General features: G+C 46.7%; 9 non-coding genes across 9 annotated transcripts; all 9 read right to left on the bottom strand.

Moving 5' to 3' along the window:
* Window positions 1-7: 7 nt before the first annotated feature.
* On the bottom strand, window positions 8-198 carry LOC135012546 (U2 spliceosomal RNA). The gene has a single exon (XR_010211487.1). It is a non-coding gene; the product is annotated as a U2 spliceosomal RNA (small nuclear RNA).
* A 1,265-nt stretch (window positions 199-1,463) lies between these two features.
* On the bottom strand, window positions 1,464-1,654 carry LOC135012545 (U2 spliceosomal RNA). Its single transcript, XR_010211486.1, has one exon. It is a non-coding gene; the product is annotated as a U2 spliceosomal RNA (small nuclear RNA).
* A 1,265-nt stretch (window positions 1,655-2,919) lies between these two features.
* On the bottom strand, window positions 2,920-3,110 carry LOC135012544 (U2 spliceosomal RNA). The gene has a single exon (XR_010211485.1). It is a non-coding gene; the product is annotated as a U2 spliceosomal RNA (small nuclear RNA).
* A 1,265-nt stretch (window positions 3,111-4,375) lies between these two features.
* LOC135012543 (U2 spliceosomal RNA) lies at window positions 4,376-4,566 on the bottom strand. Its single transcript, XR_010211484.1, has one exon. It is a non-coding gene; the product is annotated as a U2 spliceosomal RNA (small nuclear RNA).
* A 1,265-nt stretch (window positions 4,567-5,831) lies between these two features.
* LOC135012542 (U2 spliceosomal RNA) lies at window positions 5,832-6,022 on the bottom strand. Its single transcript, XR_010211483.1, has one exon. It is a non-coding gene; the product is annotated as a U2 spliceosomal RNA (small nuclear RNA).
* A 1,265-nt stretch (window positions 6,023-7,287) lies between these two features.
* On the bottom strand, window positions 7,288-7,478 carry LOC135012541 (U2 spliceosomal RNA). Its single transcript, XR_010211482.1, has one exon. It is a non-coding gene; the product is annotated as a U2 spliceosomal RNA (small nuclear RNA).
* Window positions 7,479-8,743: 1,265 nt separating this feature from the next.
* Window positions 8,744-8,934, bottom strand: LOC135012540 (U2 spliceosomal RNA). Its single transcript, XR_010211481.1, has one exon. It is a non-coding gene; the product is annotated as a U2 spliceosomal RNA (small nuclear RNA).
* Window positions 8,935-10,199: 1,265 nt separating this feature from the next.
* On the bottom strand, window positions 10,200-10,390 carry LOC135012539 (U2 spliceosomal RNA). Its single transcript, XR_010211480.1, has one exon. It is a non-coding gene; the product is annotated as a U2 spliceosomal RNA (small nuclear RNA).
* Window positions 10,391-11,655: 1,265 nt separating this feature from the next.
* Window positions 11,656-11,846, bottom strand: LOC135012538 (U2 spliceosomal RNA). The gene has a single exon (XR_010211479.1). It is a non-coding gene; the product is annotated as a U2 spliceosomal RNA (small nuclear RNA).
* Window positions 11,847-12,357: the final 511 nt, after the last annotated feature.

The following is a 12,357-nucleotide window of genomic DNA, read 5'->3' as shown; positions in this document are numbered from 1 at the left end:
AGAATAGGAAAGGTGCACCGGTCCCGGAGGTACTGCAATACCGGGTCAATGCGTGGAGTGGACAGAGCAAGCTCTTCTTCCATCTCCCTGTTCTAAAAATCCATTTAATATATGGCCCCCAGATAGGGGGCGTATCAGATATTAAACTGATAAGAACAGATACTACACTTGATCTTAGCCAAAAGGCCGAGAAGCGATAACCCGAATGTGGGCTGAGGGACCGGCGCAACCGAAACAGGATCTACAATCCATCATGGAGAATCACCCTCCCCAACGCACGCTCACACTATCTGCAGATTGACTTGACTTTTGTTGGCGGCGGCGGCGACAGCAAAGAAGAGGAGGAAGGAAGGAGAAGTCCGGACTGACAAGCAGGCAGTCACCCAGGCGCGCGCAACCACATTCCATCACTCACTCCTGCATCGTGAGTTTTCTCTCCTCTCCTGTCTTGCTGGCTGCTTGACTGACTGACTGGCTGGCTGATGCACAATCATTTGCATTTGGTCCGCCTCCGACAACCACACCCACCAGACGTCTGCCGCCCGTCCCGTCTGTCCCTGCTGGCTCCGTGCTTATTATCACATTGACACAATGCTATGCACTTGCACTTCATCACTTAAGCAGTGGGACATTCATTCTGCAATGGAAGGTTCCCTGGCTGCCTTGAACCTCCTGTCTCTAAAATCTGGATTGTTTCAACCAACCCGTTCATCCTGGCAGGCAGATTTCAATTTTTCACTACAGTGTGAGGGCTCTGTGAAGTCATCATGATGCACACTCTATGATGTCATCATGATGCGACACATGTGATGTCATCATTATGCGACACACGTGATGTCACAATGTGCTTGGCTGTATGGACTGCATTTGCTTGGCTTGCTAACTGACATCCACTTGAGGGAGACACACACCAGGAGATGGATGCAGCATATACACATACTGCAGAGCTTGTGCCTTTAGTGCCTGTAACAGCAACTATCCACACCTCCTGCAACCAGCGTGGACACCACCGCCACAAAAATAAAAATTAGTTCCAAACATGAACAGGTCGAAAAGACCAGCCGAAAGGATGATCATGATAGTAAGTTAAAAATGTAGGAATTCATTTCGAAGAGGTAAGGCTTCTTCGTTCGTACTTAGTTTGCATTCAAGAATTAGGCCTACGTAGGCCTCACATCCAAATGCTGATCAACTGTTTCAATTTGTCTTGTGCAGAAGGAGGGAATTCAATGGAGACAAGAAGTAGACGCTAAATAAGACTCCACACAGTAGTTCACAGGTGCTTTTATTCATCCATTGTAACATTTTAATAGACAGCAAAGATTGAATACAATTTTGACACAGTATAAAAAGCATGCTTACAAAATCCAAGAGTTGATCAATGCAGCAGGCAAAAAAACATTGCAAATCCTGGGGAATAAGCTGAGAAGTCAGCATTCATCTATTTTTGGAATACAGAATAGGAAAGGTGCACCGGTCCCGGAGGTACTGCAATACCGGGTCAATGCGTGGAGTGGACAGAGCAAGCTCTTCTTCCATCTCCCTGTTCTAAAAATCCATTTAATATATGGCCCCCAGATAGGGGGCGTATCAGATATTAAACTGATAAGAACAGATACTACACTTGATCTTAGCCAAAAGGCCGAGAAGCGATAACCCGAATGTGGGCTGAGGGACCGGCGCAACCGAAACAGGATCTACAATCCATCATGGAGAATCACCCTCCCCAACGCACGCTCACACTATCTGCAGATTGACTTGACTTTTGTTGGCGGCGGCGGCGACAGCAAAGAAGAGGAGGAAGGAAGGAGAAGTCCGGACTGACAAGCAGGCAGTCACCCAGGCGCGCGCAACCACATTCCATCACTCACTCCTGCATCGTGAGTTTTCTCTCCTCTCCTGTCTTGCTGGCTGCTTGACTGACTGACTGGCTGGCTGATGCACAATCATTTGCATTTGGTCCGCCTCCGACAACCACACCCACCAGACGTCTGCCGCCCGTCCCGTCTGTCCCTGCTGGCTCCGTGCTTATTATCACATTGACACAATGCTATGCACTTGCACTTCATCACTTAAGCAGTGGGACATTCATTCTGCAATGGAAGGTTCCCTGGCTGCCTTGAACCTCCTGTCTCTAAAATCTGGATTGTTTCAACCAACCCGTTCATCCTGGCAGGCAGATTTCAATTTTTCACTACAGTGTGAGGGCTCTGTGAAGTCATCATGATGCACACTCTATGATGTCATCATGATGCGACACATGTGATGTCATCATTATGCGACACACGTGATGTCACAATGTGCTTGGCTGTATGGACTGCATTTGCTTGGCTTGCTAACTGACATCCACTTGAGGGAGACACACACCAGGAGATGGATGCAGCATATACACATACTGCAGAGCTTGTGCCTTTAGTGCCTGTAACAGCAACTATCCACACCTCCTGCAACCAGCGTGGACACCACCGCCACAAAAATAAAAATTAGTTCCAAACATGAACAGGTCGAAAAGACCAGCCGAAAGGATGATCATGATAGTAAGTTAAAAATGTAGGAATTCATTTCGAAGAGGTAAGGCTTCTTCGTTCGTACTTAGTTTGCATTCAAGAATTAGGCCTACGTAGGCCTCACATCCAAATGCTGATCAACTGTTTCAATTTGTCTTGTGCAGAAGGAGGGAATTCAATGGAGACAAGAAGTAGACGCTAAATAAGACTCCACACAGTAGTTCACAGGTGCTTTTATTCATCCATTGTAACATTTTAATAGACAGCAAAGATTGAATACAATTTTGACACAGTATAAAAAGCATGCTTACAAAATCCAAGAGTTGATCAATGCAGCAGGCAAAAAAACATTGCAAATCCTGGGGAATAAGCTGAGAAGTCAGCATTCATCTATTTTTGGAATACAGAATAGGAAAGGTGCACCGGTCCCGGAGGTACTGCAATACCGGGTCAATGCGTGGAGTGGACAGAGCAAGCTCTTCTTCCATCTCCCTGTTCTAAAAATCCATTTAATATATGGCCCCCAGATAGGGGGCGTATCAGATATTAAACTGATAAGAACAGATACTACACTTGATCTTAGCCAAAAGGCCGAGAAGCGATAACCCGAATGTGGGCTGAGGGACCGGCGCAACCGAAACAGGATCTACAATCCATCATGGAGAATCACCCTCCCCAACGCACGCTCACACTATCTGCAGATTGACTTGACTTTTGTTGGCGGCGGCGGCGACAGCAAAGAAGAGGAGGAAGGAAGGAGAAGTCCGGACTGACAAGCAGGCAGTCACCCAGGCGCGCGCAACCACATTCCATCACTCACTCCTGCATCGTGAGTTTTCTCTCCTCTCCTGTCTTGCTGGCTGCTTGACTGACTGACTGGCTGGCTGATGCACAATCATTTGCATTTGGTCCGCCTCCGACAACCACACCCACCAGACGTCTGCCGCCCGTCCCGTCTGTCCCTGCTGGCTCCGTGCTTATTATCACATTGACACAATGCTATGCACTTGCACTTCATCACTTAAGCAGTGGGACATTCATTCTGCAATGGAAGGTTCCCTGGCTGCCTTGAACCTCCTGTCTCTAAAATCTGGATTGTTTCAACCAACCCGTTCATCCTGGCAGGCAGATTTCAATTTTTCACTACAGTGTGAGGGCTCTGTGAAGTCATCATGATGCACACTCTATGATGTCATCATGATGCGACACATGTGATGTCATCATTATGCGACACACGTGATGTCACAATGTGCTTGGCTGTATGGACTGCATTTGCTTGGCTTGCTAACTGACATCCACTTGAGGGAGACACACACCAGGAGATGGATGCAGCATATACACATACTGCAGAGCTTGTGCCTTTAGTGCCTGTAACAGCAACTATCCACACCTCCTGCAACCAGCGTGGACACCACCGCCACAAAAATAAAAATTAGTTCCAAACATGAACAGGTCGAAAAGACCAGCCGAAAGGATGATCATGATAGTAAGTTAAAAATGTAGGAATTCATTTCGAAGAGGTAAGGCTTCTTCGTTCGTACTTAGTTTGCATTCAAGAATTAGGCCTACGTAGGCCTCACATCCAAATGCTGATCAACTGTTTCAATTTGTCTTGTGCAGAAGGAGGGAATTCAATGGAGACAAGAAGTAGACGCTAAATAAGACTCCACACAGTAGTTCACAGGTGCTTTTATTCATCCATTGTAACATTTTAATAGACAGCAAAGATTGAATACAATTTTGACACAGTATAAAAAGCATGCTTACAAAATCCAAGAGTTGATCAATGCAGCAGGCAAAAAAACATTGCAAATCCTGGGGAATAAGCTGAGAAGTCAGCATTCATCTATTTTTGGAATACAGAATAGGAAAGGTGCACCGGTCCCGGAGGTACTGCAATACCGGGTCAATGCGTGGAGTGGACAGAGCAAGCTCTTCTTCCATCTCCCTGTTCTAAAAATCCATTTAATATATGGCCCCCAGATAGGGGGCGTATCAGATATTAAACTGATAAGAACAGATACTACACTTGATCTTAGCCAAAAGGCCGAGAAGCGATAACCCGAATGTGGGCTGAGGGACCGGCGCAACCGAAACAGGATCTACAATCCATCATGGAGAATCACCCTCCCCAACGCACGCTCACACTATCTGCAGATTGACTTGACTTTTGTTGGCGGCGGCGGCGACAGCAAAGAAGAGGAGGAAGGAAGGAGAAGTCCGGACTGACAAGCAGGCAGTCACCCAGGCGCGCGCAACCACATTCCATCACTCACTCCTGCATCGTGAGTTTTCTCTCCTCTCCTGTCTTGCTGGCTGCTTGACTGACTGACTGGCTGGCTGATGCACAATCATTTGCATTTGGTCCGCCTCCGACAACCACACCCACCAGACGTCTGCCGCCCGTCCCGTCTGTCCCTGCTGGCTCCGTGCTTATTATCACATTGACACAATGCTATGCACTTGCACTTCATCACTTAAGCAGTGGGACATTCATTCTGCAATGGAAGGTTCCCTGGCTGCCTTGAACCTCCTGTCTCTAAAATCTGGATTGTTTCAACCAACCCGTTCATCCTGGCAGGCAGATTTCAATTTTTCACTACAGTGTGAGGGCTCTGTGAAGTCATCATGATGCACACTCTATGATGTCATCATGATGCGACACATGTGATGTCATCATTATGCGACACACGTGATGTCACAATGTGCTTGGCTGTATGGACTGCATTTGCTTGGCTTGCTAACTGACATCCACTTGAGGGAGACACACACCAGGAGATGGATGCAGCATATACACATACTGCAGAGCTTGTGCCTTTAGTGCCTGTAACAGCAACTATCCACACCTCCTGCAACCAGCGTGGACACCACCGCCACAAAAATAAAAATTAGTTCCAAACATGAACAGGTCGAAAAGACCAGCCGAAAGGATGATCATGATAGTAAGTTAAAAATGTAGGAATTCATTTCGAAGAGGTAAGGCTTCTTCGTTCGTACTTAGTTTGCATTCAAGAATTAGGCCTACGTAGGCCTCACATCCAAATGCTGATCAACTGTTTCAATTTGTCTTGTGCAGAAGGAGGGAATTCAATGGAGACAAGAAGTAGACGCTAAATAAGACTCCACACAGTAGTTCACAGGTGCTTTTATTCATCCATTGTAACATTTTAATAGACAGCAAAGATTGAATACAATTTTGACACAGTATAAAAAGCATGCTTACAAAATCCAAGAGTTGATCAATGCAGCAGGCAAAAAAACATTGCAAATCCTGGGGAATAAGCTGAGAAGTCAGCATTCATCTATTTTTGGAATACAGAATAGGAAAGGTGCACCGGTCCCGGAGGTACTGCAATACCGGGTCAATGCGTGGAGTGGACAGAGCAAGCTCTTCTTCCATCTCCCTGTTCTAAAAATCCATTTAATATATGGCCCCCAGATAGGGGGCGTATCAGATATTAAACTGATAAGAACAGATACTACACTTGATCTTAGCCAAAAGGCCGAGAAGCGATAACCCGAATGTGGGCTGAGGGACCGGCGCAACCGAAACAGGATCTACAATCCATCATGGAGAATCACCCTCCCCAACGCACGCTCACACTATCTGCAGATTGACTTGACTTTTGTTGGCGGCGGCGGCGACAGCAAAGAAGAGGAGGAAGGAAGGAGAAGTCCGGACTGACAAGCAGGCAGTCACCCAGGCGCGCGCAACCACATTCCATCACTCACTCCTGCATCGTGAGTTTTCTCTCCTCTCCTGTCTTGCTGGCTGCTTGACTGACTGACTGGCTGGCTGATGCACAATCATTTGCATTTGGTCCGCCTCCGACAACCACACCCACCAGACGTCTGCCGCCCGTCCCGTCTGTCCCTGCTGGCTCCGTGCTTATTATCACATTGACACAATGCTATGCACTTGCACTTCATCACTTAAGCAGTGGGACATTCATTCTGCAATGGAAGGTTCCCTGGCTGCCTTGAACCTCCTGTCTCTAAAATCTGGATTGTTTCAACCAACCCGTTCATCCTGGCAGGCAGATTTCAATTTTTCACTACAGTGTGAGGGCTCTGTGAAGTCATCATGATGCACACTCTATGATGTCATCATGATGCGACACATGTGATGTCATCATTATGCGACACACGTGATGTCACAATGTGCTTGGCTGTATGGACTGCATTTGCTTGGCTTGCTAACTGACATCCACTTGAGGGAGACACACACCAGGAGATGGATGCAGCATATACACATACTGCAGAGCTTGTGCCTTTAGTGCCTGTAACAGCAACTATCCACACCTCCTGCAACCAGCGTGGACACCACCGCCACAAAAATAAAAATTAGTTCCAAACATGAACAGGTCGAAAAGACCAGCCGAAAGGATGATCATGATAGTAAGTTAAAAATGTAGGAATTCATTTCGAAGAGGTAAGGCTTCTTCGTTCGTACTTAGTTTGCATTCAAGAATTAGGCCTACGTAGGCCTCACATCCAAATGCTGATCAACTGTTTCAATTTGTCTTGTGCAGAAGGAGGGAATTCAATGGAGACAAGAAGTAGACGCTAAATAAGACTCCACACAGTAGTTCACAGGTGCTTTTATTCATCCATTGTAACATTTTAATAGACAGCAAAGATTGAATACAATTTTGACACAGTATAAAAAGCATGCTTACAAAATCCAAGAGTTGATCAATGCAGCAGGCAAAAAAACATTGCAAATCCTGGGGAATAAGCTGAGAAGTCAGCATTCATCTATTTTTGGAATACAGAATAGGAAAGGTGCACCGGTCCCGGAGGTACTGCAATACCGGGTCAATGCGTGGAGTGGACAGAGCAAGCTCTTCTTCCATCTCCCTGTTCTAAAAATCCATTTAATATATGGCCCCCAGATAGGGGGCGTATCAGATATTAAACTGATAAGAACAGATACTACACTTGATCTTAGCCAAAAGGCCGAGAAGCGATAACCCGAATGTGGGCTGAGGGACCGGCGCAACCGAAACAGGATCTACAATCCATCATGGAGAATCACCCTCCCCAACGCACGCTCACACTATCTGCAGATTGACTTGACTTTTGTTGGCGGCGGCGGCGACAGCAAAGAAGAGGAGGAAGGAAGGAGAAGTCCGGACTGACAAGCAGGCAGTCACCCAGGCGCGCGCAACCACATTCCATCACTCACTCCTGCATCGTGAGTTTTCTCTCCTCTCCTGTCTTGCTGGCTGCTTGACTGACTGACTGGCTGGCTGATGCACAATCATTTGCATTTGGTCCGCCTCCGACAACCACACCCACCAGACGTCTGCCGCCCGTCCCGTCTGTCCCTGCTGGCTCCGTGCTTATTATCACATTGACACAATGCTATGCACTTGCACTTCATCACTTAAGCAGTGGGACATTCATTCTGCAATGGAAGGTTCCCTGGCTGCCTTGAACCTCCTGTCTCTAAAATCTGGATTGTTTCAACCAACCCGTTCATCCTGGCAGGCAGATTTCAATTTTTCACTACAGTGTGAGGGCTCTGTGAAGTCATCATGATGCACACTCTATGATGTCATCATGATGCGACACATGTGATGTCATCATTATGCGACACACGTGATGTCACAATGTGCTTGGCTGTATGGACTGCATTTGCTTGGCTTGCTAACTGACATCCACTTGAGGGAGACACACACCAGGAGATGGATGCAGCATATACACATACTGCAGAGCTTGTGCCTTTAGTGCCTGTAACAGCAACTATCCACACCTCCTGCAACCAGCGTGGACACCACCGCCACAAAAATAAAAATTAGTTCCAAACATGAACAGGTCGAAAAGACCAGCCGAAAGGATGATCATGATAGTAAGTTAAAAATGTAGGAATTCATTTCGAAGAGGTAAGGCTTCTTCGTTCGTACTTAGTTTGCATTCAAGAATTAGGCCTACGTAGGCCTCACATCCAAATGCTGATCAACTGTTTCAATTTGTCTTGTGCAGAAGGAGGGAATTCAATGGAGACAAGAAGTAGACGCTAAATAAGACTCCACACAGTAGTTCACAGGTGCTTTTATTCATCCATTGTAACATTTTAATAGACAGCAAAGATTGAATACAATTTTGACACAGTATAAAAAGCATGCTTACAAAATCCAAGAGTTGATCAATGCAGCAGGCAAAAAAACATTGCAAATCCTGGGGAATAAGCTGAGAAGTCAGCATTCATCTATTTTTGGAATACAGAATAGGAAAGGTGCACCGGTCCCGGAGGTACTGCAATACCGGGTCAATGCGTGGAGTGGACAGAGCAAGCTCTTCTTCCATCTCCCTGTTCTAAAAATCCATTTAATATATGGCCCCCAGATAGGGGGCGTATCAGATATTAAACTGATAAGAACAGATACTACACTTGATCTTAGCCAAAAGGCCGAGAAGCGATAACCCGAATGTGGGCTGAGGGACCGGCGCAACCGAAACAGGATCTACAATCCATCATGGAGAATCACCCTCCCCAACGCACGCTCACACTATCTGCAGATTGACTTGACTTTTGTTGGCGGCGGCGGCGACAGCAAAGAAGAGGAGGAAGGAAGGAGAAGTCCGGACTGACAAGCAGGCAGTCACCCAGGCGCGCGCAACCACATTCCATCACTCACTCCTGCATCGTGAGTTTTCTCTCCTCTCCTGTCTTGCTGGCTGCTTGACTGACTGACTGGCTGGCTGATGCACAATCATTTGCATTTGGTCCGCCTCCGACAACCACACCCACCAGACGTCTGCCGCCCGTCCCGTCTGTCCCTGCTGGCTCCGTGCTTATTATCACATTGACACAATGCTATGCACTTGCACTTCATCACTTAAGCAGTGGGACATTCATTCTGCAATGGAAGGTTCCCTGGCTGCCTTGAACCTCCTGTCTCTAAAATCTGGATTGTTTCAACCAACCCGTTCATCCTGGCAGGCAGATTTCAATTTTTCACTACAGTGTGAGGGCTCTGTGAAGTCATCATGATGCACACTCTATGATGTCATCATGATGCGACACATGTGATGTCATCATTATGCGACACACGTGATGTCACAATGTGCTTGGCTGTATGGACTGCATTTGCTTGGCTTGCTAACTGACATCCACTTGAGGGAGACACACACCAGGAGATGGATGCAGCATATACACATACTGCAGAGCTTGTGCCTTTAGTGCCTGTAACAGCAACTATCCACACCTCCTGCAACCAGCGTGGACACCACCGCCACAAAAATAAAAATTAGTTCCAAACATGAACAGGTCGAAAAGACCAGCCGAAAGGATGATCATGATAGTAAGTTAAAAATGTAGGAATTCATTTCGAAGAGGTAAGGCTTCTTCGTTCGTACTTAGTTTGCATTCAAGAATTAGGCCTACGTAGGCCTCACATCCAAATGCTGATCAACTGTTTCAATTTGTCTTGTGCAGAAGGAGGGAATTCAATGGAGACAAGAAGTAGACGCTAAATAAGACTCCACACAGTAGTTCACAGGTGCTTTTATTCATCCATTGTAACATTTTAATAGACAGCAAAGATTGAATACAATTTTGACACAGTATAAAAAGCATGCTTACAAAATCCAAGAGTTGATCAATGCAGCAGGCAAAAAAACATTGCAAATCCTGGGGAATAAGCTGAGAAGTCAGCATTCATCTATTTTTGGAATACAGAATAGGAAAGGTGCACCGGTCCCGGAGGTACTGCAATACCGGGTCAATGCGTGGAGTGGACAGAGCAAGCTCTTCTTCCATCTCCCTGTTCTAAAAATCCATTTAATATATGGCCCCCAGATAGGGGGCGTATCAGATATTAAACTGATAAGAACAGATACTACACTTGATCTTAGCCAAAAGGCCGAGAAGCGATAACCCGAATGTGGGCTGAGGGACCGGCGCAACCGAAACAGGATCTACAATCCATCATGGAGAATCACCCTCCCCAACGCACGCTCACACTATCTGCAGATTGACTTGACTTTTGTTGGCGGCGGCGGCGACAGCAAAGAAGAGGAGGAAGGAAGGAGAAGTCCGGACTGACAAGCAGGCAGTCACCCAGGCGCGCGCAACCACATTCCATCACTCACTCCTGCATCGTGAGTTTTCTCTCCTCTCCTGTCTTGCTGGCTGCTTGACTGACTGACTGGCTGGCTGATGCACAATCATTTGCATTTGGTCCGCCTCCGACAACCACACCCACCAGACGTCTGCCGCCCGTCCCGTCTGTCCCTGCTGGCTCCGTGCTTATTATCACATTGACACAATGCTATGCACTTGCACTTCATCACTTAAGCAGTGGGACATTCATTCTGCAATGGAAGGTTCCCTGGCTGCCTTGAACCTCCTGTCTCTAAAATCTGGATTGTTTCAACCAACCCGTTCATCCTGGCAGGCAGATTTCAATTTTTCACTACAGTGTGAGGGCTCTGTGAAGTCATCATGATGCACACTCTATGATGTCATCATGATGCGACACATGTGATGTCATCATTATGCGACACACGTGATGTCACAATGTGCTTGGCTGTATGGACTGCATTTGCTTGGCTTGCTAACTGACATCCACTTGAGGGAGACACACACCAGGAGATGGATGCAGCATATACACATACTGCAGAGCTTGTGCCTTTAGTGCCTGTAACAGCAACTATCCACACCTCCTGCAACCAGCGTGGACACCACCGCCACAAAAATAAAAATTAGTTCCAAACATGAACAGGTCGAAAAGACCAGCCGAAAGGATGATCATGATAGTAAGTTAAAAATGTAGGAATTCATTTCGAAGAGGTAAGGCTTCTTCGTTCGTACTTAGTTTGCATTCAAGAATTAGGCCTACGTAGGCCTCACATCCAAATGCTGATCAACTGTTTCAATTTGTCTTGTGCAGAAGGAGGGAATTCAATGGAGACAAGAAGTAGACGCTAAATAAGACTCCACACAGTAGTTCACAGGTGCTTTTATTCATCCATTGTAACATTTTAATAGACAGCAAAGATTGAATACAATTTTGACACAGTATAAAAAGCATGCTTACAAAATCCAAGAGTTGATCAATGCAGCAGGCAAAAAAACATTGCAAATCCTGGGGAATAAGCTGAGAAGTCAGCATTCATCTATTTTTGGAATACAGAATAGGAAAGGTGCACCGGTCCCGGAGGTACTGCAATACCGGGTCAATGCGTGGAGTGGACAGAGCAAGCTCTTCTTCCATCTCCCTGTTCTAAAAATCCATTTAATATATGGCCCCCAGATAGGGGGCGTATCAGATATTAAACTGATAAGAACAGATACTACACTTGATCTTAGCCAAAAGGCCGAGAAGCGATAACCCGAATGTGGGCTGAGGGACCGGCGCAACCGAAACAGGATCTACAATCCATCATGGAGAATCACCCTCCCCAACGCACGCTCACACTATCTGCAGATTGACTTGACTTTTGTTGGCGGCGGCGGCGACAGCAAAGAAGAGGAGGAAGGAAGGAGAAGTCCGGACTGACAAGCAGGCAGTCACCCAGGCGCGCGCAACCACATTCCATCACTCACTCCTGCATCGTGAGTTTTCTCTCCTCTCCTGTCTTGCTGGCTGCTTGACTGACTGACTGGCTGGCTGATGCACAATCATTTGCATTTGGTCCGCCTCCGACAACCACACCCACCAGACGTCTGCCGCCCGTCCCGTCTGTCCCTGCTGGCTCCGTGCTTATTATCACATTGACACAATGCTATGCACTTGCACTTCATCACTTAAGCAGTGGGACATTCATTCTGCAATGGAAGGTTCCCTGGCTGCCTTGAACCTCCTGTCTCTAAAATCTGGATTGTTTCAACCAACCCGTT

Source organism: Pseudophryne corroboree, unplaced genomic scaffold (genome assembly GCF_028390025.1).
Source record: "Pseudophryne corroboree isolate aPseCor3 unplaced genomic scaffold, aPseCor3.hap2 scaffold_2558, whole genome shotgun sequence".
Taxonomy (NCBI): Eukaryota; Metazoa; Chordata; class Amphibia; order Anura; family Myobatrachidae; genus Pseudophryne; species Pseudophryne corroboree.
The sequence above is the reverse complement of the archived record's forward strand: the minus strand, read 5'-3'. Positions and strand labels throughout refer to the sequence as shown.